This window comes from Sus scrofa, chromosome 4, assembly GCF_000003025.6.
Source record: "Sus scrofa isolate TJ Tabasco breed Duroc chromosome 4, Sscrofa11.1, whole genome shotgun sequence".
NCBI lineage: Eukaryota > Metazoa > Chordata > Mammalia > Artiodactyla > Suidae > Sus > Sus scrofa.
The window spans coordinates 126833952-126859036 of NC_010446.5; the positions used below are offsets into that span (position 1 = coordinate 126833952).

General features: G+C 48.0%; 1 protein-coding gene across 11 annotated transcripts in view; it reads right to left on the bottom strand.

The window, feature by feature from the left end:
• LRRC8D (leucine rich repeat containing 8 family member D) overlaps positions 1 to 25085 on the bottom strand; it is a 131625-nt gene that overhangs the window by 82232 nt on the left and 24308 nt on the right. The window contains exon 1 of one of the 11 annotated variants that reach the window (XM_021090299.1): positions 22071 to 25041. The exons of 8 other annotated variants lie outside the window; for them this stretch is intronic. The gene's annotated coding sequence lies outside the window, so the exon portion shown is untranslated. Of the gene's footprint in view, positions 1 to 19777; positions 20031 to 20137; positions 25042 to 25085 lie in introns of those variants that run through there. 2 more of the 11 variants (XM_005663698.3, XM_021090301.1) reach the window with 2 other exon arrangements.

Below are 25085 nucleotides of genomic sequence, written 5' to 3' on the forward strand. Positions count from 1 at the left end.
TCTAAGAACAAAAATTTGCAAACGTATTCTTATTCCTGATTCTAGCCATCGCTGAATTACAGATGTGTGATGTTGATTTCAGGACCTCTGGGAGGCCAGCCTCACCTCTGAATGGACAAGACACTGACCGTGCTAGCAAGGAAGCAGGAAATCATGAAAATCATGCAAACTGCAATTCAAGGACTGCTCACTGGCAGAGCCGCGGTCCAATGGTCCAGAGGCGGCAAGCAGGGCCTTCAAGTCCATAATGCGCTTTTGAAAAACATATTTATTGCCAACAGGTATTCTTTGCATTACCATCAAAAGACGCATATGGGAGTTCTCTGGTGGATCAGCAGGTTAAGGATGTGGCATTGCCACTGCTGTGGCTAGCATCGCTGCTATGGCACACGGGCTGGATCCCTGGCTGGGAAGCTTCTTCATGCCGTGGACGCGGCCAAAAAAGAAGACTCATATGCATTAAGTATATATTCAACCCCAAGGCAACAACTTTTATACTATTTTTTTTAAAAATCAACAAAGGTAATTTAGCGTCAACAACAACAAAAAGCATCATTTTTAACTTAACTTTTAATGGTTTAAAATGTTTGCATTTATTTGTGATTTTTGTTGGGTTTTTTTTTGTTTTTTGTTTTGTTTTGTTTTGCTTGCTTTTCGACAGTCACACCTGTGGCACATGGAGGTTCCCAGGTGAGGGGTCCAATCAGAGCTACAGCTGCTGGTCTACGCCACAGCCACAGCAATACCAGATCCAAGACACATCTGTGACCTACACCGCAGCTCATGGCAACGCCAGATCCTTAACCCACTGAGCGAGACCAGGGATTGAACTCGAATCTGCACGGTTACTTGTTGAGTTTGTAACCTGCTGAGCCACAATGGAAAAAATCCCAGTTTGCGACTTTTAACAATGTTTTAATAGCTGAATATGAGCAATCAGCATAAGGAGTATATATTTTATTTCATGTTTGTACATATTTAGTACAATTAAGCAAAGCTCATTTAAGCCAGCAAAAGGAGCTGGCTGAAATGCATGTGTGGGCTGTTTGACAAACAGCTCAAAGAAACATGTGAGTGATTTGGAACGTGTTCATTCATTCAAAAAGCGTTCAAGATCCTACTGTGTGCCAGACCCTAGGATACAGTGTGGGGTCAGGCGTGTCTACGCCTCCATGGGGCTTCTACAAAAGGCAGGTGAATGCAGTGCCTGAAATGCCGGAGGGGCAGAAGGCACTAGAGACACAGCCCAGGGACCGAATTGAGTTTACAGGGCGAGGAGGACTTCCTGAAGGATGTGACATCTAAGGAAACAGGAAGGAATAGGAGTTGGCCAGACAACAGGGAAGCAGCAGCAGCGTGTTGCAGGCCCCAGACACGCCCTGAGGTCTTGTCATCACGTGAGCACATCGGAGGAGAGGAACAGAAAAGAGTCCGGGGAGGGGGAGGCTGTAAGTGGCCGCAAAGAGGCTGGAAGAGTCTGGAGTCGGGTGGGGACTATAGCTGTGGATTCGAGATAGAGTCAGGGACTTCCTCTTGCAAAGGGCCTGAAGACTTCTCCAGGCGTCTGGCTTGTAACTCCTTAGGAAGGCGTTCTGAGGGCCATGAGCAGCCACTGGAGGGGTTTCTGTAGGTCACATAGTTTTGCTTGGTACCAACCCCTCAGACTTCAGCATCTAACGAGCCCTGGAGGGAGGGCAGAGTCAGGGAAGGCGGCTGGAGGCGGCGTCAGCAGGCCAGGCACCACAGGACCGAGGCCTGTTGGTGAGTTTTGAGAGAGATCGGATAAAATTTCAGAACTTCAGCTAAAGAGAATCAGACAACTCGGCAACTCCCTGAAGGCGTTCAGTGAGGAGGAGGGAGAATGGAGACCAGCCAAGTGGTAACTGGTGGATGGTGCCTTTCCCCGGACCAAGGGAGAACTTCAAATCCTTGCGAGCTGAGGACCACCTGCATTCAAAGACTGCTTTGTACAAGTCTGTTTGAAAAAGTATTTTTGTTTTTCTTGCAATTTCATACCTCTGCTTCTATTATGAAAAGTTTAAAAAAACACTACTGACTTGCATAATCGCTCACACCCAGAGGCGGCAATATTCAAAACAAGCCTGTGTTCTTTTTGGAAAGTCTTGGTTCAAAGGCAAAAATCTGAGAACAGACAAATCTTTTGATCCCGGCTATTGCCAGGGTGCTTCAATGCAAACCCCAGCACCACTTAAGGCCTTTCTTTGATGGGACAATGGGCAACCGCCCCACATAGGCACTTAAAAGTTTAAGAGGCTCCCACTCAGCCCTTTAGGCCTGAGGAACAAGGATTTAAGTATCAAAGAAGTGGGAACTCAAGTTCGAGTGGCCTGTGCACCTGGCAAAATTTAACCCAGCATTAAACCTCTCCATGCAAATTCGCCATTTGCTATGAACAAACAACCCTGGGAAGGTTTTCCCATGACCCACTCCCGCAGGAACATTTTTAATATTTCAAAAATGCTTAGAAACCGGAACAAAGCAATTTAAAAATCTCAAAGGGTCAGAGCCACTGGAATTGGTTTAAGAATGCATTATACATGAAAGACACCAAAGCTCTATAAACAGGGCATCTTCTTCGCACCAAAGCACAAGAAAACAAAGGAAGGACTAAACTAACACAGACCACAGAAAATATCCCATGAAAGGAAACTCATGGCTGGCCCAGCCTTACAGGAGAAAAATCTCAAATAAGCAGGCTTGGTTTCTGTGGGCCCCCTGAAAGCAAGGCGTAGACTGTGGCGACTCATTTTGAACATCTTGAGGTAAGAGACAGACCTTTATTGATGCTCCAGGGTATAAGCATCACCAAGAAGGCCAAGAGAAGCAGAGGGTCCCAGGCCACAACCCGCTGCCTCGGTCTCCACTCCGCTCGGCTCGTCACCTGTCACCCACTCACCGTCCGTGTGGGCCTCTGCTTCTGCCTCCAGGGGCCACAGAGGGGACAGGGATGACTAGTGACCCGGGCAACCAATTACCGAATCAACACTCGTGTTGTACTCACTATGCGCCTGGCACTATTCTCAACGCTTCACAAATAAGAACCCGCTTCATCCTCATAACTACCGCCTAAAACAGAGGCACTAGGACTATTCCTGCTTTACACACGGGAAGCTGGGGCATGGAAATTCCAGCTACAAAATGTGCCCAAAGTCAAATGGTGCTAGGAAGTAACACGGTAGAGATGTGAACCCGCTTTTAATCATCTTACTCATCTGACTGTGGAGCTATGGAGGAAGGTCCCTGGCCAGGGATGGAATCCGAGCTGCAGGTGTGCCCTACGCCACAGCTGTGGCAACGCGGGAGCCTTAACCTAACGCGCTGGGCCGGGGGTCGAACCTTCGCCTCCACAAACACAACAGCTGGATCCTTAGCCTACGGCGCCACAGTGGGCATATATTCCATACAGACAGGCTATTTTCGCTTTTCTCCTTTACTTCCTACTTTCGTATTTTCTTGAAATGAGGAATTTACTACTTTTACAATAATGAAAACCTAAAAGATCAAGTTTACTTTGAAATAACAAACCAAAAAACCTCATGTATGACATCATACCTCATCTGTCAGCCGCCGAGAGGCCACAGGCCAGGTGATCCTCTTTGGGTCATTTGCCACAAAATCTTCAATTCTACACCCGGTTCCCCACCACGCAGGCAGCAAGGGGCGCAGAAAACACAGACAAGGCAGCGATTATGAACATGCGGGCTGGCAAACCGACTGGGGCCCAGGTCCAGCTTACACGCTGTACAGTTGGGAACAAGCGCCCTAAGCCCTGTGAGCTCAGTCTTCGGATCTGACCACTGGGCATCAACACACGTAAACCACGTACGAACATCCATGTGCTTGGCAGGGAGGAAGAGATCAAAAAACGGGCAAGCCTAGAAAAACTAAACCATCCACCTATGTGCCCGTTGCAATTACTCCTGGGCCAGAGCAATCACATAAACCAAAGATATCATAAAATCACCCAAGGAGGACGGAAGAATCTGAGTAGGCACGGCGGGAGTTTCCCGTCACCCCATGAGTTAGCGATCGGGGCTAAAGGGTAGAGAGACCTTGGGGCCAGGGGCCCAGAGGCAGCAGTCACGGCGCTAACACGGCGAAGTAACCGGTATCCAGAGGGCAGGGGCCCTGGCTCCCTCACGGGCCTGTTTTAAACACGAAGAGTTACGTTTCCAGGGACCAGTTACTTCGTGTCTCTAATTCTCCCTTTCACTATTTACAGAAGAAAATCACTGAACAGCGGGGCCCTGAAGATGCTTCCAGCTGGAATAATCGGTGCTTTTTATTTGGCCATGCCCATGGCACGCAGTGGTGCCCGGCCAGGGATCAAACCCGAGCCACAGCAGTGGCCACGCCAAATCCTTTACCACCAGGCCACCAGGGAACTCCAAGGACGTTTTTCTAATGGTAATAACCAGATCTCTTTAGTCAGGATGTACTGATGAGTTTCCATCATGTTTCCAAGTGATTTCACTCTGGCGAGCAAATGGGTCCCCACCGGCATGTCATAAATAACTGTCTTGGAGTTCCCGTCGTGGCACAGTGGTTAACGAATCCGACTAGGAACCATGAGGTGGCGGTTCAATCCCTGGCCTCGCTCAGTGGGTTAAGGATCCGCCATTGCCGTGAGCTGTGGTGTAGGTCACAGATGTGGTTCAGATCCCGAGTTGCTGTAGCTGTGGTGTAGGCCGGCGGCTACAGCTCCGATTCGACCCCGAGCCTGGGAACCTCCATATGCCTTGGGTTCGGCCCTGAAAAGACCAAAAATAAATAAATAAATGTCTTACGTTGCCCCCGAGTACCCACGGCAATTCCCCAAAGTTACGTTAAATGTTCCTGCGAAAAGAAGGCTTCTGGCCCTGTGGTCCTGCCATTCTCCTGCTTTCTCGTTAATAACATTCAGAATCAGAAGCCAGGTCCCCAGACAGAGATTTACGTGGAAGAGAAATTAGATGCCACCGATGCGGCTCTCTCCTTTCATAACCCTTTGTATAAAACGGTTTTTCTATACCCATATCCAACCCCATTTAGTGCTTGCATGACCATCGGCTAGGAAGCCAGAAGTGCCACCACAGTCCAAGCCCATGGGAAAGCTAAGGCCCGTGCACCGTGGCTTTATCAAGGTCTTGGGTGCTGCCCTCATGCCTAACCCAAAGGGCACGGAGGACCACCAGCTGTGTGGGGACTCGTCCAGGTATCAGACACTGATGGCAAAGCGACCGAAGGAGCTCAGGGCACCCCAGGTGCCACGGGCGGGCCCTAAGGCACAGGCAGAGAGGACGGTAAAAAGAGAGAGAATAACGAATGGCTTTTGAGGATGAAGCCGAGGGCAGGAAAAGAAGAGAAAAGAAAAGGGGCAGAGAGTAAAACCCCAAAGGGTCAGCTAGAAGCAATGACGATGCCAAGGGCTCCCCGTCCTTTCAATTGACCCAGTACGCCTCGCGTCTCTGTGTTCCCATTTTAAAGACGAGCACACGGAGGCTTAGAGCATCCAGCTTACTCTCTGAGGGTGGCACAGCTTGTGCCCAGCACAGCTGGCACTTGCACAATGACCTTTTCCAGCACACAGCTTGCGACTGAACATGTACCTTGGGAGCTCAGCGGGCGCCTCCGGCCACCCGCCTGCCATGGGAGGTTTCAGGTGTCTCTACACCCTGGCCAAAGATGGACAGCCCCTCCGAGGTGCCCTTAGTGCTGGGCCCCGGACACTGCCAGGCAGTCGAGTCCAGCTCCACATGGCTTTAAAGACTATGGCTTCCCCATCTCAAGCTGGAGTTTGTCTCCCAGCGGTTTCCACCTGCCTTTATCCTCGGCGATCAGCACATCTGCAGCAAGTGAGGTATCCCATCAAAGAGCCTATCAGTAACTCAAAGGAGGCATGGAAAATGTTACAATTCTTCCAAGGAAAATCTAAAAAAAAATATTTGATGCACATATATATTTTCTAATAGCACTTGTAAGGGTCACGGGCTTTGGAATTAGTAAACTCATTACGGAGAAGGCCGAAGGCAGGCTGATCTCTGGATGGTGTTTTCAGAGGGAATGACATAGGCCTACGTCCATTATGAAAGAAATCCAAGTTGTCTTAAGTTTAACTTACAAAATATTTGGTTTACAATACTATTAGTTTGAAAGCTATCAGAGGTTGTTATTCCTTCCAGAAAAGCTGAAACTGTACATTTCCTTAATCTCACAATGGTGCAGATGAGAGTCTGCCTGAAGTAGGAGAAGCGAAAACTTTCTTAGAAAAAGGAGCAGCTCATCGAACGCGGGACCTTCAACTTAAACTGACTGCTTGGCTTTTAGGTCCCGTCCATAAAGTGGGAAGAAAACTACTTGGGAAATCGTACGTTACGACTATGATAAAAATGTTGCCTCTCAGCCCCTAAAACACAAGGATTACTCATCTAGAATTAAAAGCTAAAAAAGGCAGGGAACTTTATTTTAGCAAAGACATAAAACACTTATGTATATATATAAAATAAAGCATGCCATGTAGTTTTTAAAAGTGTACCATATTTTCTTTATACGTACTTACAAAACGCATGTCAATTTGGCAGTTATAACGATTATTTTAATGCTCGGGTTGGTATTTTTACAGGTTACTGCCAAAATCATCTTTGCAGTTTTAAAATTCTCACTTCACTGTTTACAACCACCTCCTGAAAGCCCCAAATGAGAGCTGGCCTCTTTGCCGACGCATCCTCTAATATCTGGATCTCATGCTGGGGATTTGTGGCAGGACTGCTCACAAGCTCCTACCGCTTGCACGGAGCACATGACTAGGCAAGACATAGAGGACTCATCATGAATAAATGGATGAAAAGACAGCTCCAAATTAGCGCCTCTTGACTTTTTCCTAAGAGTTGTCATTAAAGCATTACGGTTTGCATTTACAACAGCCAAGATAACCCATCACACTATGGGTTCTTTGGGGGTGCATGCTGGGGGGGGGGATAATCCTCTTTCCCTGTGTTGGAATAATGAGAGGATTATTTCTTCCCTCCATTCACAGCTCTCACCCCCAAGCCTCTCCTCACTTAAGTCATTTTCACAGCTGCACCTGGGGAGCAAAAAGGCAGCGAGAACGTTCCCAGGCAGACCTGGACAAGCTCAGACGTGAGGGAAAGGACCAGCAGCAGGACAAAGACACCAAACGCCAGCACAAGCAGTGCCCTGAGAAATGCGCTGACATGGTAACCAGCCAGAGAAGTGTCATCACTGTACCTCCACTAATGCTTCCAGGTATCAAGTCTCTCATTCAGAAATGAGCTTTTAAAAAGAGTCAAACCACTTGCCCTAGCTCCACAGCTACTGAACAGTCTACTAATGTGGTTTATACTGCAAATATAAAAAGGCAGTCACATTCCCAGTTTATCTTAGCAAGCATCCCAGAAAACTCGATTTCTCATTTTTCGACTCCTCATAAAATATCTAACATCAGAATATTTAAAGAAAGTTGCTTCAATTTTACTCATAATTCCTTAAATAGCTATACTGATATTTTTGTAGTCCCTTCAAAGTTTGCACATATTTTAACATGGTTGCAATGAATGCATTGTGAATGAAATCTTGTGACACTTATTTCCTCACTTTTGTAATTCCTTTTGTATATATCAAAATATATAATTCTATCAGCTTTAAACAGAATATGACTGCGACTTCATTCTTAAAGTTTTCCGACTCTGATAATAAGATACATTAAAGTGGAGAATTATAGGAGTTCCCACTGTGGCTCAGCAGTAATGAACCCAAGTGTCCACGAAGACGTGGGTTCAATCCCTGCCCTCACGCAGTGGGTCAAGGATCCAGCATTGCTGTGAGCTGTGGTGTAGGTCGCAGACACAGCTCAGATCTGGCGTTGCTGTGGCTCTGGCGTAGGCCGGCGGCTACAGCTCCAATTGGACCCTAGCCTGGGAACCTCCATATGCCGCCCTTGCAGCCCTAAAAAGACAAAAACAAAAACAAAAACGGAGAACTCTACATTTTCACTTGGAAGCAGAGCAAAAAGGGTTGGCCTTTTTCACTCTCTCCTTTCACGAGATGCAAAAAGCTTTCCTTGTCTTTTGTTTACTTGAATAAGCTAAGCAGCAAGAAAAATATCAGCCCCCAGTATACAAGCTAACCAGCTGCAGAATTTATAACATGTATGACTTTCTTGAAAACACCTGGTAGGTGAGTTGGTACTAAAACCCATTTTTAAAAAAATTTACATTTCAGTGGTTTGCACGGAGCCATGCAACTTTCTTAAATTTTGAATTGCGTTTGGTTTACATGTACCAGTAAATTCAGAGGATACGATGAGCCCCGCAAGAATAGTAATTGATCATTTTCTCCAAAACTTCCCAAGGGGGACTGAATCCCCCCCAGCACAAGGTCTTCACCTGTGACCACAGCCCTGACACCCCCTCCCCATCCTAGAGCAGGCTCCATCCCAGCAAAGCGAAGAACTAAGTGTTTTATGTGGAAAGCGACATGCTAAACCAGTTTTCAAGTGTTCTTATCCTGTTCCTTATTTTTCAAAAAACAGTTAAGAGGCATAAAGACATTGGACGGAGAAGAGAACTTGGGCAGAAACAGAGGAGTTTACGGAGGCAACATAAACGTCCATCAGCGGAAGAATGGACAAAGAAGATGCGGTACACCTATACAATGGAATACTATTCATCCATAAACAAGAACAAAGGAATGCCATTTGCAGCAACATGGAAGGACCCAGAAATTATCATTCTAAGTGAAGTTATTAGATAGCGAGAGACAGACATCCCAGACATTGTGTGACGTCACTGACATTTGGAGGCTAAAAAAAACCAAAAAAAGGATACAAATGCATTTATCTGCAGAAAGAATCAAACTCAGACTTTGAAAAACTTATGGTTCCAAAGGGGACAGGCGGGGTGGGGGGGTGGAGGAGAGGTGGCCTGGGGGTTTGGACCACAGCATAGGTCGCAGAGGCAGCTCGGATCCTGTGTGGCTGTGGCTGTGGCTGTGGCTGTGGCTGTGGCTGTGGGCCTCAGCTGCTGCTCTCATTCGACCCCTAGACTGGGAACTTCCATATGCCACAGGGGTGGCCATAAGAAGAGAAAAAGTTTTAAATAAAAGAAGCTCTCACTCCTCCCCTGTTTCTGGAAGTAGAGAAATATTAATAAATGTCCTATTCCAGCGTGAGAACTCATCTATACATCATCACTAATGAATAATGTACTTCAGTAGCACATCACACGACGGCAGATTCCTTCTTCAACGTACTTCTGTGGTTGAATACTAGCTGCTACACTTTTTGTGTTTTCAACTAGCAGAGCTATGAAATCATTCACTGATCCAGCAAATTGAAGTTCCAATGTAGGTGCTATATGGATATAGGCACGCAGGTGGCTTTTCTCTAGTCCGAGTTGAGCGCTGAAGGACCCTGTCCACTGCCACAAGCCTCAGTTGCTCACACTCATCAACTACATCTTGGAAACAGACTTCCCAGAGTAAACCGTCAACATTTAGGCTACAAGGCATGTTTCTGAATTGTACCTACCAGCCCAGCTCCTTGAGTTAAAAAAAAAAAAAAAGTATTAGATTCGATTTTCTGAGCTTAGGAAAAATGACTGAAAATCTCTCTCTGGGTGATGCTGCTGGAATCTTTGATCTCCACTATTCGGAGTTCACAGGCAGGCTACTAAGTTTATTTTGAGAAAGCAACTCCTTCCTGCTGCTTCTCAGGAAGTGGAAGAACACATTTATAGACCATGTTTTAATTTCACGTGAAATGGTTTTAATTTTTTAACTACGTTGCACTTGGAAGAAGCACTGAGGGGAGATTTTAAGACATTGAGAAAGAAGCGAGAGCAGCGGGGCGGGGAGAGGAGTGTTCTCTGATTTGGGTGAAGAGGGTGAATTTTTAAAAAAAGGTCTCACACAAACTGTTACAACCCTGTTTCTTCCTGTGAAGAATTTTCCAAGCACTCAGTTGTGTAACAGCTTAATGAAGAAAAAAAGGAAGTGGCCGAGTTTCTCTCAATATGTCCTGGCACAGAGAACTACGAGAGGCTTAATTTTCAAAAGAGGGCCCCTCACCTACGTAGGCTTCTTAAATACAATCATCTCTGAGCCACCACCCCCCATCGGGATGCAGGCTTTTGCGGCCACCCTCCTGGCCTGTAAGATGCCATCCCGGGTCTTAATGATAAGCACCCCGCATCTGGCTGCTCTTATTCTTTCCTCCACTCACGCCTGCCCAATGGGGTGCCCACTGACAGAAGTTCTGAGAGTCAGAAAAGCCTGGCGAGGACCGGAAGGCGAGTGAAAGACAAGGAACTGAGGCTCAAAGACATTAGCTGCCGGCCCCAAGCCCCTTCTCTGTTCGCAGAAGAACTGAGCCTGGAATGCAAGTTCGCCAAGTCCGACCTTTGTTCCTTGGCTTATAGTTCCTTCCCCTGCATCCTTAAACTTCCTTAAATCAGCATTGAAAGGGAACAGTTCAGGCGAGGCCTCGGGGTTTATTTTAAAAGGCCACTGGTGGTGTTCATCTTACTCCAGCAACCAGGAAAGAGGAAAAATTTTTTAAAAAAATAAAAAAAAAAAAACCACCATCAGCACCGAACCCCCATGGACAAAACCTCAACTGGGCTCCCGGCGAAACATGGCGATTGCTCATCCTACATCAGTGAGCTCCTTTTTCCACGATAACTAACTTTCAACTGTCTTCTCAAGCCCCCACCCCTACCCCCGGGCTCGCCCCAGATTTCAGCTGCTCCCACTTCACTAGCAAACCAAGGCAACGGGAATGGACACCCCCCTTCCCCTCCCCCAGCACACCCACCTTGGTCACACGCTCCCCCGGCACACGCACCGTGCCCTCCTCCTCTCCTGCCCCAGAGCAAGAATGTCCCTGTCCCCCCTGGGCACAAGCGCGCTGAGCAGGTCTGCACTCCGGACCCCAGGCGCCCCCTCTTTTCTGGAACTTGACGCCCATGTTATTCTCATCTACCTTCAGTCACTTCCTCTCCATTATTCTCAACCAAAATACAAGCCCCAGTTACTGTGACACACACAAACATTCCTCCATGGTCGCACATGCACACACACACACACACACACTCCACCAGGTGCCCCCACTTTGCAACCCCTACTCTGTCCTCACCCACAACAATCTCGATTCAGACTTGGGAATCCTCTCCCGCCGAACACCTGATCGCCGACCCCATGCCCCATTTTCAATCTTTTCTCTCCTCGGCCTTCCCGTGGCCTCCGACACACCGGACGGTTCCCTATTTACTGCCTGGGTGATGCGGCTTACCTGAGCTTGAGCTGGCTTCTCAGTAAGAGACGACAACAACAATTATTTCAGGGGGTGTCGGAAGGATTCTGTGACAACACACATACAAAGAAAAAGCCCTGGGGCTCATACTGTCACCATCTGAGGGTGTGGGTTTTCCTGGTCCTCCTTCCCTGCCGGCTTCGTCCGTCTGCTGTCTCTGGACCATCCAGGGAATCTCAACTACAGCCATCAATCAGCTCTCGTCTCTCCCCCGATATGATCCCTGACTTCTCTCCTGGGGTCCGGGCCTCTCAAGATCAGCTGAATGCCCCCCACGTACCCCATCTTGTCTTCAAACTCCACTCACTACTCTCTTTCCCAACCTGCTTCCTCTTATTTTTCCATCTGATTCACATGCCAGACCAGACAGTGAATCGCCCCAGCCAGAAGCTCTAAGAGTCATTCTTCTTCTCTCTCACTCCCCCCCCACCTCCCATCAAATCCGCAAGCCATTCTTTCTCCTAAGTGATTCTCAAACCCATCCTCTCCCTTCCTCCCCCCCAACCACCACCTGAGTTCTGGTCCTCAGTATTCCTACCGGGATTACTTTAACAGCCATCGGACTTGACCGCTCTCTCTCCGCAAACATTAAGACAGTGATTTAAGCGTTTATTTCACCTTTGATGACTCCACAATGCTGCCAGGAGAGTCCATACCTCCAGAAAGAGCACGTTCGGCCCCAGCCAGGGCTGGACCGAGCCTCTGAAGCAAGATGCTCTCCCCCCCTTCTCCCTCTGCTCTAGTCCTACGTCCTCACTGTTCCTCACACACCAAGTCCTTCCAGGCGCTGATCCTGGGCTGCTGCTTTTTTTCCTGTTCAGCCAGGTTAATAATCCTATCTCTCCAATATTTCCCACCAAAAACACCTCCTTCATGAGTTCTTTCCTCGCAAACAGGAAAGAACAAATCACTCTGCTATTATTAATTACAATGTATTGCGGTCAAGTGCTTGCCATTCTAAGTTGCACTTCATGATTTGTGTGTCTCTTCTGAGGTCAGGCGCTGTGTCTTACTCACATTGTATCTTCAGAATTTAGTGCGATGACTGGTATACAGCAGGCAGGAGGGGGAGAGATGAGGGAACTAAGGGTTCAAAGTTTGGAGCTCAGCAAATGTCTTTTGAATGAAGGAAGCATGGAGGCTGTCAATTACATCAGAATGAGGGGATAAGAGAGGAGGCTGGTAAGACAGACGGAGCTGAGAGCTGGTGAGCTGAGCACACAGGAACCTGAAAGAGGAACGGAAGCACCCCCACCGCTGAAGCCCTCTCTGGAGGATGTACATCCAGGCGGGCCGGTGGCCCTTATCAGCAAACGCAGATGAAGCGCTCACAGCTCCTGTTTAAAGCCCAGCAGGAGAACAATTCAACAGCCCAGGGACACGGGTCTTGTAAGCAGGTTTTGGACTCTAGAACATTCTACATTATCATTTTATGGGGCTCTGCGCACGCTTAGTAAATTTTAGTAGTGAGACGGCAACTCTCTCCTAGATCCGTACAGCATCTTAAGAATGGCAGCCAAACGAAGAATCAAATACAGCCTATTCCCGTAGAATCCTACCGCTGAGGCCTAGATGAACCATGTCCCTCAATATCTATTCTGAGACGAAAGCCTGTCCCTATAACAATTTCAAATTTGTTTAGAAGAAGCCAAGTTGTACAACACGGTTTCACCACACATACACTGAGGACAAGGCACACTGTATTCTACAAAGGCGTGTCAATGGTCACTTCTCCAAAACAACCTAGCATCGAGTGTGACATGTACTGGAGGCCAGAGGAGGAAGGCGACCCCGTGAACTGGGGACAGAGGGAAGCAAAGCAAACCTGGAGCAACCCCCAGCTGAAAATGGCCATGTTTTCCCAATAATGAAGGACCACCTATAATTAACAGGCTTTCCAGCGTATTCGGCCACGTATTATGGCATCGCACCTCATAAAACATTCATTCAGAGGCCGCACCAGGAATGTGCCGCCCAGCTCCCTGAGCCCATGCAGAGCACTGAGGAAAGAGAGGAGTCTGGAGTGAGACACCCACTGCCCTACACAGACGGCCCGGCGTGGACAGGAACCGTGATGGTGAAAAAAATAATAATAAAACTGAGAAGAAAATGCAATGTGAGGAGTGTTAGGATTAAATTGAATTATGTTCCTCAAGAATGTTCCCAGGAGTTCCCTTGTGGCTCGGGGGTTAAGGGTCTGCATTCTCGCTGCTGTGGCTCAGGTCACTGCTGTGGCACAGGTTCGACCCCCGGCCTGGGAACTCCCATATGCTGCAGGTGCAGCCAATAAATAAATAAATAAATAAATAAATAAAGTTCCCAAAGGAGTAAATACATTTCTAGCAAATATATTTACAGATATAAAGGGTTGACACACATACAGATAAGGGCAAGAACGCGACCTAAAATAATCTAAATAATCTAAAAGGGTTTTGAACGTTCAAATTTATATCATTCACTCTAATAAGACCAGGTCATATAAATGCATGCGTAACAAGAGATGGTATATTTCAAAGCCCCAGGGATCTGAAAAGTGAATCCGTGACCCAGGAGCACACAAATAAGCCACCTGAACAAAACAGAGATCTCAGAAAGAGATAGCAAGGTGCACTTACATGCTAGAGGTGGCACCAAAAATCTGTGAAGAAAAATGGGATTAAATGGTAAATAATGTTGAGGAAAGAGGTTCACAATATGAACAGTTTTTTTAAACACAAAAATGAATTTACACCTCATAACTGAAACTCCAAACTGTTTAAAAGCCCAAGAGAGTAAAACAGACCACAGGCTACAATATTATTAAAAATCGGTGGATGTAACTACATTAAAATGAAAGATTTTGCTGTCGTTAGTGAAAGGCGCCAGAGACAAAGTCATCAAAGGAGGGACACTGGGAGAAAGTTGCCACAATGCCAACAGCTAACAAGGGGTTAATCTCTGGACTCCACAAGGATGCTTTCAAGGAACTTCTTACAAGAAAAAACCAAGAGACCCAATTCCCGGAAAAGGGAAATTAAGTAAAATGAAGACATGTTCAACCTCACTTAAAATCAAAACAAGGCAAATAAACTGTGAGCCACGCTGGACATCTACTGGATTAGCAGAAATCAGGAAATTTGTTAATAAAAAAGAAATGGCCGTGTAGTACCGGTGGAACTACAAACGTGACAACAGTCTGCCCAGTTCCCACAGCAAAAGTAACACATGCTCATGTCCTAAGACCCAGCAATACTGCTGTGGACAGTCCTGCCTCAAGACGCACTCCCAAGAGATGCGAGACGCGAACACACCTTGGGGAAGAAAAAGAGCATGCATGCTGCATAGAAGCCAAAAATACTTATAACTGTTAAGGAGTTCCCATTGCAGCCCAGCGGTAATGAACCCAACTAGTATCCATGAAGATGCAGGTTCGATCCCTGGCCTCACTCAGTGGGTTAAGGATCTGGCATTGCCAAATGTGGCTCAGATCCTGCGTTGCTGTGGCTGAGGTGTAGGCCAGCAGCTGCAGCTCTGATTCAACCCTAGCCTGGGAACTTCCATATGCCGTGGGTGTGGCCCGAAAATTTAAAAAAAAAAAAAAAAGTTGACTCTTTCATATCCCTATTTCTAAAGACTGCATGTTCCATGTGGTTTTTTTTTTGTTTTGTTTTGTTTTTTGTCTTTTTACCATTTCTTGGGCCACTCCCTCGGCATATGGAGGTTCCCAGGCTAGGGGTCTAATCGGAGCTGTAGCCACCAGCTACGCCAGAGCCACAGCAACGCAGGATCCGAGCCGCGTCTGCAACCTACACCACAGCTCACAGCAACGCCGGATCCTTAACCCAATAAACAAGGCCAGGGATTGAATCCGCGACCTCATGGTTCCTAGTCGGATTCGTTAACCACTGCGCCACGACGGGAACTCCTCCATGTGGTTTTAATTTAACCTTTGCAGCAACGGTAGTAAGACTAAACTAAATGTTCTCATTTTTCTTTACAGGCAAGGCTAAGGGTAAAGAAAGCCGCAGATGTAATGACAGCAATGTTTTAGCCTGGGGAATGACAAGCCTGGATGCCAGGCCAGGCCTTAGCATGTCTGTGTGATAAGTTACCACCTCCACCTGCCACAGTTTCTTTACCCCCCACCCCGGCACAACAGCAGAAGACCAGAGATAGTCCATGGAAAGCATTCAACAAATAGAAACTAAGGTGGTTTTGTTTGTTTCTTTGTTTGAATCAGCGAAAAGGGCATCATACACTGACCCTAAGAGATTTTGGTGTCCCGCCTCATCCGTCTTAAAGAGAACACTGAGCTTTTGGTGTTCAAAAGCAGGCACAGAAACCAGAAAGGCAAATACAATATAAACTTACACGTCAGCTTTTTGCATGACAGAACAGGGTAAATAATCTCTCTCCTTCCATATACTTATTGGAAACTCTTTAATCTTCTGGGAGATGAATACAAGGCTGCTGCTGGTGGCCGTTACAACAGGGGTGACCCCGTGACTGGTGCTGGCATCCTGACCCCACAAGCATAAGGAAGCACTACAGGGAGACTACAGGGCAAAGACTCTTAGAACTCCAGCTATCCACGACTGAGTGACCGTAGGACCTCAAAGCTGACCATGAAAACAGTTAACCAGAAACAAGATCAGATCCAAAGCCAGGAATTTAGCCATCACATATGTCAAGAACAGCCAAGAGGAAAAGCTCCACCTGCGAGAATCTTTACACCCTCCTGGCTAACATCACATTTCCACGTGTTCAGCCTCGAGCAGTTGTTTTACTTTGGTCCTGAGTCCAACCTGTGGACCTCGGGATGCTGGCAGAGAAGAGAGCTGTAGACTGAATCTCTGTCTCACTCATACACGTACTGGGATGTTACGAAAACCGGAAGAGGCTGTGGCCATTCTGCACAATACGTATTGAGTTGTGTAGTGTTAAATAGTCACTTTGTCACTATTAGCAATCACCAGAAATCATGACTTAAATAAACAAGTTAACCCGAAATAAGTCAAAACCTTCGAAACCTTTTAGTATTGAATAAAAAGTTCCCAATTTTTATTAAGGGTTGAGAACCACTGCTTCAAAGTTTACAGTTCCCAGGTAAAGCCGGTTTTCAGTTTAGACTAGACATGAAGGAAAAAGAGGGTATTGAAAAAAAATGAAAAGCCTAACACGCGTTTCTCTCTGCTCCTAGTTCTCTCTCGCCCATAAACTTTTCCTTGGCATTTACCATCAAAGCTTGCTACACTTTCATTCTCAGTTCACAAGCCATTTCGACTGTTCAAACAGACAGAATGGCAGTGCAGTGTGTTTTAAGAAAATATGCATATATCCTTCCATTCGTCATTTAGAAAGATCACACACTTTATCTCCCCCTGACACACACATGCACACACACCTTCTCTCTCTTCTTCTGATGCACTGACACATTTCTACAGAGGGGAAATTACAAATCACTACAGATACTCCCAACTGTGGAAGAGAAAATAAATAGTTTATCCAGCATGTCCCAGTGAAAATGTACACCAAATTTTAACTTATCTTCTCACTGCAACATAAAACCCCAGCTAAAGAGACCCTCAACATTAAACACTGGGACATATAAGACAAATAAACTTTTTTTCATCTGGGGAGGATCACAAAAATATTGACTGCATGAAGTGTACATGGGTTTGCCCGTGGCCTTCGAGACTACGACCTCTTCAGGAAGTTATCCTGAACGGGGTCGGGGAAACCTGGGGCTCTGGGCGATGGGCGCACAGTAGGTAGGGTGGCGGGTGGGAGAGGCACAGACATCATTTCGAAGGCGTTAATTTATGACTTCTTTTCACTGAGATGAAATCTGTGTCCTGGGGGTAAACCGGAAGTGTTGTTTTTTTAATTCTAAAAAGTTAAAAATGTTCTCATCGGACCCTTCAAAAAGATACTACCCACTGAGACCTGTAAATTCAAATATGTCTTTAGAATTTGGGCAGCAGCGAACAAACCACAGTGATGCAAACACAGCTAAATCTAGTCACTAACACAGAGGCAGTGTAGATTTCAAACATGGAAAAAAAACAAACCAATAAAACCCCTTAAGCTGAGGGTAGAGAGGAACGGGAAAAGATGTGGAGATTTAGGTCAAGAGAAGCTCAAGTCAGCTCTGTTTTAGAAACGGCAAGGACCACCACCTGAATCAGCGCGGCCATCTCTTCCTCAAGCAGCAACTTTCCAGATTACAAGAGAGCCCAGCAGCACTGTAAATCGCCAGACACCTGCTCGGGTCCCAGAATGTCCACTCCCTAATGGGATGATTGACAAATCACATCTTACCAGCCTCAATTTCCTCTCGCCACCAAATGAAATAAGTGAATCCTATTTCGGGCTGTTAAAAGGAGCAATAAATTGTAAACGAGAACCAGAAAATGTGCTCTGTAAACAGAAGAGGAGGATCCAAAGGCCACTTGTTATTAGTCCTGGGTTATGATGTCACTATTATCAAATTCCTCTAGGGCGGGAGTAAATCCTGTTCCTAAATAAGGGACAGGTTTGGGAGGTCACAAAGGCTGTCCTACTTCATCTTGAAACTGGGTGGCAGATGCTGAAGAAAGTCAGAAGTACATTAATGAACCAGAGCCAGGAGTATACCTGGTGGATAAAAACAGAGGCAAAATACTATTGCTGTACAGATCTTTCAAGAGTCTCTCTTAATGACTTGTTTTCACTTTTAATCTCATGAAATATTTGGCAAGAAGTGGCATAAACACAGACATCTCACAATTAAATTTAAATTTAAGAAGTCCACATCTATCTAGAAAAAGATGAAATTAATTGCCTGGGGCCCATAGCATATCTTGGCTACTTAATGCTAACGCAATTATGCCAATTACTGATATCATCACAATGCTCAAAGCAGCTGCATTTTAAAAGAGATGAAAGTTCTGAAGGAGTACTGGAATAATGGGATCTTAGAATTCAAATTACCTCTATGCTGCTAACAGGAAAAAGAAAGGGAGGGAAAGAGAGGGTAGGACAATTTCGCCAGGCTGAGTAACTACTACAGATTTTCTTTTCAAAGCAAAATTATTTATGTAATAAATATATTCTATTATAAAGATTCAGCATTAGCGTGGTATAGTCAGCGCACAACATCATACATTTAAATTCTACAACTAAACCTGCTTCCAGAGGGAGACTGGCCACCCAATAAGGGGAAGGGGTCACAAGCACTTAGTACTGTGATCATGCACTTGCCCCCCGCCCGCCCCCCCAAAGAGACCCTGCTTTGTGGAATCTTACTTCCCCCACCCCCCCAAAGAGACCCTGCTTTGTGGAATCTTACTTTCCTCCCCTCTAGTCATTTGCTTGGATCCCTTCTTTGGAGAGAAAGAGAAAGAAGATGCTACTGGCTTTAACCTCATTCAAACATCTAATTCCAGGCTACGAGCTTCCCATCAACCTGATTCCCCTCGACCCTCTATCCCTCTGTAAACCTGGAGTCAACCAGGTAGACAAACACAGGTGGAGAAACACTGGACTTTCGGTGGGGGACCAGTCAGTCTGATTGCGTCCAAAGAGAGAGGAGCAGCCAGGGAAATGGAGAAGCAAAAAGTCTGTGCATAAAACCAACCTCTCCTCTAGCGTTCTCTCCTCTCCACCTGTGCGCTTCCCAGACGGAGCAAGATAAGCCTGTGAAATTGTAATCTACCTAGTCAATTTCAGAAAAGCCACTCTCAATTTTACTCTGATGAAAAACGACATTTAACGACTAAAGACGTCCGGCTCCTACCTTTCAAAGCACCTCTGTCTCAGCAAAGAGCCTGGCTAAGAAACCACAACTGGAGTGAACAAGACAGACACCAGACTAAACATCTCAGAACGAGCTGCCCCCCATTCCTGGTCACTACCTTTCCGGCGGCGTGTGTCTGCATCACAGATTCGCTCAGTCCTCCCAGAACAGAAAGCCAGGAGCGGCTCCTGGGTCCCACCGGCTGGAGAGGGGCGTTCCTGAGCCTGGACACCAAGCCTCTAGCCCCGCTTTGCCCCCCACCCTTCACTCTAGACGCATCCTCTTCCTCCCCCACCTCCCTCCCACTCGTCAGCCTGAAAGACACCCATTTCTGCCGATAACCCCTGGCCTGGAGAAGAGGGTGAGGAACAAAGAGCCGCTGGTGTGGGCGGCACGGGGAGAAGAGAGGGTGCAGAGGGCAGCCGAGGACTCCAAGCCTCCCGGGCACGGGCAGCCCAGCCTGGAAAGCGCCCGCCCGGGGTGGCCGAGGAAGCTGGGCAGGTCCCGTGGGCGCCGCGTGCTGCCCCGAGCCTTCCCGCCCGGGCTCCCGCGCACCCCGCCGAGAGGACGGGGAGCCCCTCGGCGGAGGGGAGCAGCCCGTGGGGCACGAGCCAGAACCCGCGCGCCAGCCGGGCTGCAGTTGGGCTGGGTGACAGCCCGGCGCCCCGCCGCCCCGCCACCCGGCCCCGCACCTGGACCAGACGGCCACCCTGCTCCCGGAGGGCGCTCTCCTCTCCGGGGACCGGCTCGCGGCGGGCTCCGCGGGCTGCACGCGGCGACGCCGAGGCTCAGAGCTCCAACCCGGGAGCCGGCGGCACCGAACGGCCGGCCGTGCACTTCCTGTTTGAAACACGGCGGAGGGAGCACGGCGGAGATCGAGCGCCGGCCGCGCCGGCTGCACGGACGCAGCCCCGCGGGGACGGCGGCCCGGGGACCCTCGAGGCGGCCGCCCGCCGCCCGGTCTCCCCCTGCCCGGCCTCCCCCTGCCGGCGGCCTGGCCCGCGGCGCACCGGCAGCCCTTCCGTTCCCGGCCCCCGCCCGGCCCGGCGTACCGAAGTCAACTACACGCGGTCCGCCTGCCTCGGTTTGCCTCCTCTCGGCTCCTCGCCTCCCCGCCTCCAGAAAAAAAAGAAGAAGAAAAAAAAAAATCGCCTGGGGGAAGGTATAAAGACAAGATCAGGCCCTTCCAGGGGCGGGGAAGCTGGATGTGTGCAAAATTTTAAAGTGGAGAGCCACATCCCAGCATATCTCCTGCAGCTCAGCAGCCAAAAAAGAGCTTCAGGATGGGAAACTATTTGTCTTGCGCCTGGCTGACTCAAAAGCGAGAGCGTGCACACAGCAGCCTCCAACTGCCAAAAAAAAAAAAAAAGGATCTCGGGTTCCTGGGATCTCTGTCTACTGGGGATCCTCCCCGGCAGGGCCCCAATATTTCCATTTATCACTTCCACATAAAAGATAAACAGAGTGCATTCTCCAGAAAACAACTAAGTATCTCTGTGCCTAGGAGTGTCGAGCAGTTCCCAAGGTCTGGGTTTAGGTTCATTTTGTCACCCTCTGACTTAGGTGAACCTCTGGCGAAAGACAGCAGACAGATGGTTTAAGAACCTGCCATAGGCAGAGTGCGCCAGCACCAGGACTTCGCTTGCGCGTTCAGGGCCATTTCTGGGCTTCCAGATGTGGCCAGCTTCATCTGCATCCTGCCACCCTTGCACAGGAATCTGTCAGGTTAGGAGGCCACTTACAGGCCTGTCTCGGATAAACAGCATCAAGGGGTGGCTTAAATCAAACTTATTCTGGTTTCAAAACTCAACCCGGAGATGAGAAAGTCAAGGATGATTATGCTACAGAAAAAGTTAACTTTTGACGGAAGTAGAAAGAAACGCATGGACCTGAAGCCCCTGCTCAGGGTCAGACAGCATCCCATTTCAATCCCTCTTCGTCTTAACATTTCCCAACAGATCTGCAAAAGTCCTGTTCTCATATTCCCCGTGGAGGAAACAGGGTCAAGAGAGGTTAAGTAACTGTCCTGATGTCTCGGCTAGAAAGGGGTCACATGGAGATGTGAAGTGCTCTCTCCTAAGTATAAACTCCGGGCCCTTTCCTCTACACCCTGCTAATTCCCCAAACAACAGCGAATTCTCGGAGAGAAATTCGCAAGCGCAGGGAGCATCTGTGGTCCATTCCTTCGTCCCCAACTGAGCGCGCCATTTCCGCGCTATCACGCTGCTGAACTCGCGGGGCTCCTGACCCACCTGAGTAATATGGACCTTGACGGCTCAAGCAGAGGGCACTGTACTTGCCCATTATCTGCCACTGCCTCCGTCAGCCCTTCCAGAATTATTAAGTGGCGAGAGTTCAAAAGGTTCTAGGAGAGCCACTCACATGCCAAGGTCCAAAGTCTGTCAGCTCAGCTGACTAGCATTTGTTCCCTGAATTCTTTTTTCTCTAACTGGGCCCCTTTTAAGACGAAAGCAAACAAACAGGCCAACAAACAAAAACACTCACCAAACAAACCCACCACGCATGACCTGCGCTTTTAGTGAAAGCTGTCATTCTGTCACTTTCCACTTCCTTCCGACACTCACCTGTCAGTGGCATGATGCTATTAGCCTCCCGACAGGCCAAGAATCGGGGCATGTATTAAAAGGCCATCAGGCATCTTAGCATCGGGGAGACCCCAGACCCTTGGGGGGAGAGCGAGGGAGAAGTGAGCGCTTCGGTCTTGTTTTCCGATGACCTGCGTCTCACTCACCTCCCGTGGCAGCACAGACTCTGGAGCCGCAGAGCCTGCAGGTGAAGGCAAGAGGCGTTCAGGGGCGCCGTGGGGGCTGGGCAGGAGCGGAGAGGCACTCCCATCCTTCAGGTTCGCGCAGTCGCAGGAGGGGCTTATTACTAAGAACTGCCTGTGCGGTCTTAGCATCCTTCTAGGGGCCAGATCTGCCTCGGCTGCCCCTTTTTCCTTCTCTGGGTCCCTTGCGTACTTACCCTGGACCTGTCAGCTCTTCATGTCTTTTCACAAATGGAATGCTTCGTCATAAGCCCTGCCATGTCTTTCCCATAAAGGACCTGATGGGAAGGAGACGGGACGGAGGGCACTTAACCCAAAACGTCTCTCCCTTCTCTCTCATTTGTAAAGATATTTAAAAAACCTGTCAATAATTCCCAGGCTTTGGCTACAATTCCATTTTAAAATAACACCTTTTGGGATCCCTGCCTTCATTTCTGTTACTCATTATAAGTCCAAGGGCCTAGAAGGAAAATCTCTACAAAATAAAATAAAATTCTTGAGGATTTTCCTCGCAAAGCCAAGGAGACAAACTTAAATTAACCTCTGCGGAACCAGAGCTCAGAGATTGGACAACACGGCGCCCCTAGGATGGCACCTTTCCTGATACACACCCTAACCATCACAGGGCCCAAGTGTCACCGTGTCCTTTCCCGTGGCTCAGCCCCTCTCCTGCCCCTTCTGGATTTCATGGCAAGTATTTCCTTCTGTTGCTACTGGGAAAAAAAAAAAAAAGATGCTCCCAGGTAGGCACAAGTGAGGCCACAAAAGAATAAAACTGCTTTTGGGAGAGTGTTGGAGGTTCGTTTTGAAAGTCTCCAATCCCTGAGCAGCACGAGCCGTGGATGAAGACAGCAGCCGTGAGAAGGCCATTTCAGAGACTTCCAATTAAGTGATGAGAGAACTTTCCTGAGGACGAATGGGCGAGGAGGAGGAGATGATAAACGCATGCCCCCAAATGCTGCAGCTTTTCTTCATCTTAAAAGAGAAAAGATCTTAATTTGGTGATTAGAAACGTCTGTCTGCCACAAGCCTTCTCTGGGCGAGGATTCTTGGCCATTATTATAGCTGGATTTTTGCAAACAGAAAAAATGACAAGCCGTCTGGTTACCTAGAGATCACCTCACTGTACCAGCAGCTTCGCAGCAGTGTCCCTGTCTCTGTCTCCTCTCCCGGGGTGGCACATGCACCTGCTCCTCTGTGAAGGACCTCTCTGGCACACCCACTCACCCCCCTGGGCTCGGCGAAATCTGGGCCGTGGCTCTCAAGGAAGATGTCTTCAGAGCCAACTGGCTGGCTGGGTTGGCACGGACCCACAGAGGGTTATGAGCCATTTTCAAGGAGCCAGAGTGTCATTTCCTAGGGCACAAATGTAGCCAGGGGATGCAAATCACCTTTGAAGAAGGCCTGCCTGCAGGTTGGTTGCGGCTCCCTTCTGGGCATGCAGCTTCCCGGTTTGGAGCAACCTGAGGAGGTAAGTGCTCCGAGCATCCCGCAGCGCGCCCCTGACTTGCAGGGCCCAGCTCAGCAAGCCCTGGCAGCGGGGCTCAGGCCCGAGCGGCGGTGCCCCTCGGCTCTCAGAACCGCCTTTTCCGGGAGGAGCCTTTCTCACGGTGCGGGAAGAAGTGGCGCTCAGAGGTGCAAAGTCATTTTCTCAAAGCAGGAGGTGACGGACCTAAAACCCACCCTGGGCTGTTCTTCCTCGTAACTGAGGAGGCCTGAGTGGGTCCATACTGGCTGTGGCTCTGTTATTCCAGCCCCCCGCCCCCGACTCAGAAGAATCTCACCTTTAAAACACCCCAGGCCATGGTCTCGCTCAACTACATCACGCCGCCTCCCCATCTTGCCGGGGTTTTTGAACGCGTCAACTGTAAACTTGTGTTTTTGCCACGGGCCAACGGATTTTAAGCCCTAGCCATATGTCGATATAAATTAGGTTACGTATGATCTGAGGTGGCAGCTGGAAAGCATTTAATACAATAAGAAATAAGAAAGATCCACTGGTCACAGTCAAATGGACAAAATCTTAACACAGTCCTCATTCTTCGGGGCATACACAGAGAGCTAATGCGAAGCGGGCTGTGGTGACTCAGGTACCGTGATTCAGTGAGCAGAGGTATGAAAGATGAGCAAGAAACCAAGAAGATGAGACTAAATGCAAATATACCTGTAGGTAAGTTAAGAGAACGCAAACCACCAGCAGTGAACAGCCTCGGCTCATTTACTGACCGTTGCTCATGGAGTGAATTATGTAGACTAAACACTGTCCTACAAGACATTTGTCTTTAAAAAGCCTGTCTTGTCTATTCATCTTCTGTAGTGGGTGTTTCTGCTTCCTTACCAAAAAATAGTTTGTTGTTTCTCGGTGGGCATCCATCAAAAAATAATATATTAAAAAAACCCCACGACCTAAAAGAATTTGTCCCAGCAAGTCAAATAAATGCAATGTTTATTACTACAAAAAGAATGTTCTTAAAACGAGTTTTTAAATATACAAATATCTGTAGAATTACACATCAGAAGGCAGCAAAAGATCCAAGTTGATAAGGAGTAAGCTACACCCATCCCTGTCGACTGAGTGTATATATCGCTTCTCATTATCTATTATAATGGAATCTTAAAAGCAATTTACACATGATTTAAGGTGGCAGAGTCGGAGAGTTGGATGTTCATTTCCTGTCCTCTGCCTGCAGTGCCGTGACTAAGGCAAAGAGCCTGAAAGAGAAACAAAGTGCCTGGAAAGCCCAGAAACGTTATTATAAACTTTTGAAAGATTATTCATCACGTCTTAAACTAAACCCAGCTACACAAAGGTCAGCCCCTTTACATGCACTGACTCAATTATTCCCAACAGCAGCTCTCTGAGGCAAGAATTCCTATTACCTCCACAGCCCAGACCAGGAAACAGACACAGAGCTATTGACTGATTTGCCTAAAGGAATACCACGGGCGCCTTCCAGAACCTGGGCTGCCGAGCGGGCCAGAGCCTGCCTTCAGCCAATGCCTTTTACCACCAAGGGGGCACAACTGGCTTGGGCTTGCGTTCTCAGGCACAAAAGTTCAGAGGGCGTAACAGTCCCCCAATTGGTAAAAGGCTCAGAGGTGTTCCTTTTCCTCTGTCTTTTATCTTTATTTTTTTATTTTTAGGGCCCCACCTGAGGCATATGGAGATTCCCAGGCTAGGGGTCGAATCAGAGCTACAGCTGCCAGCTTAT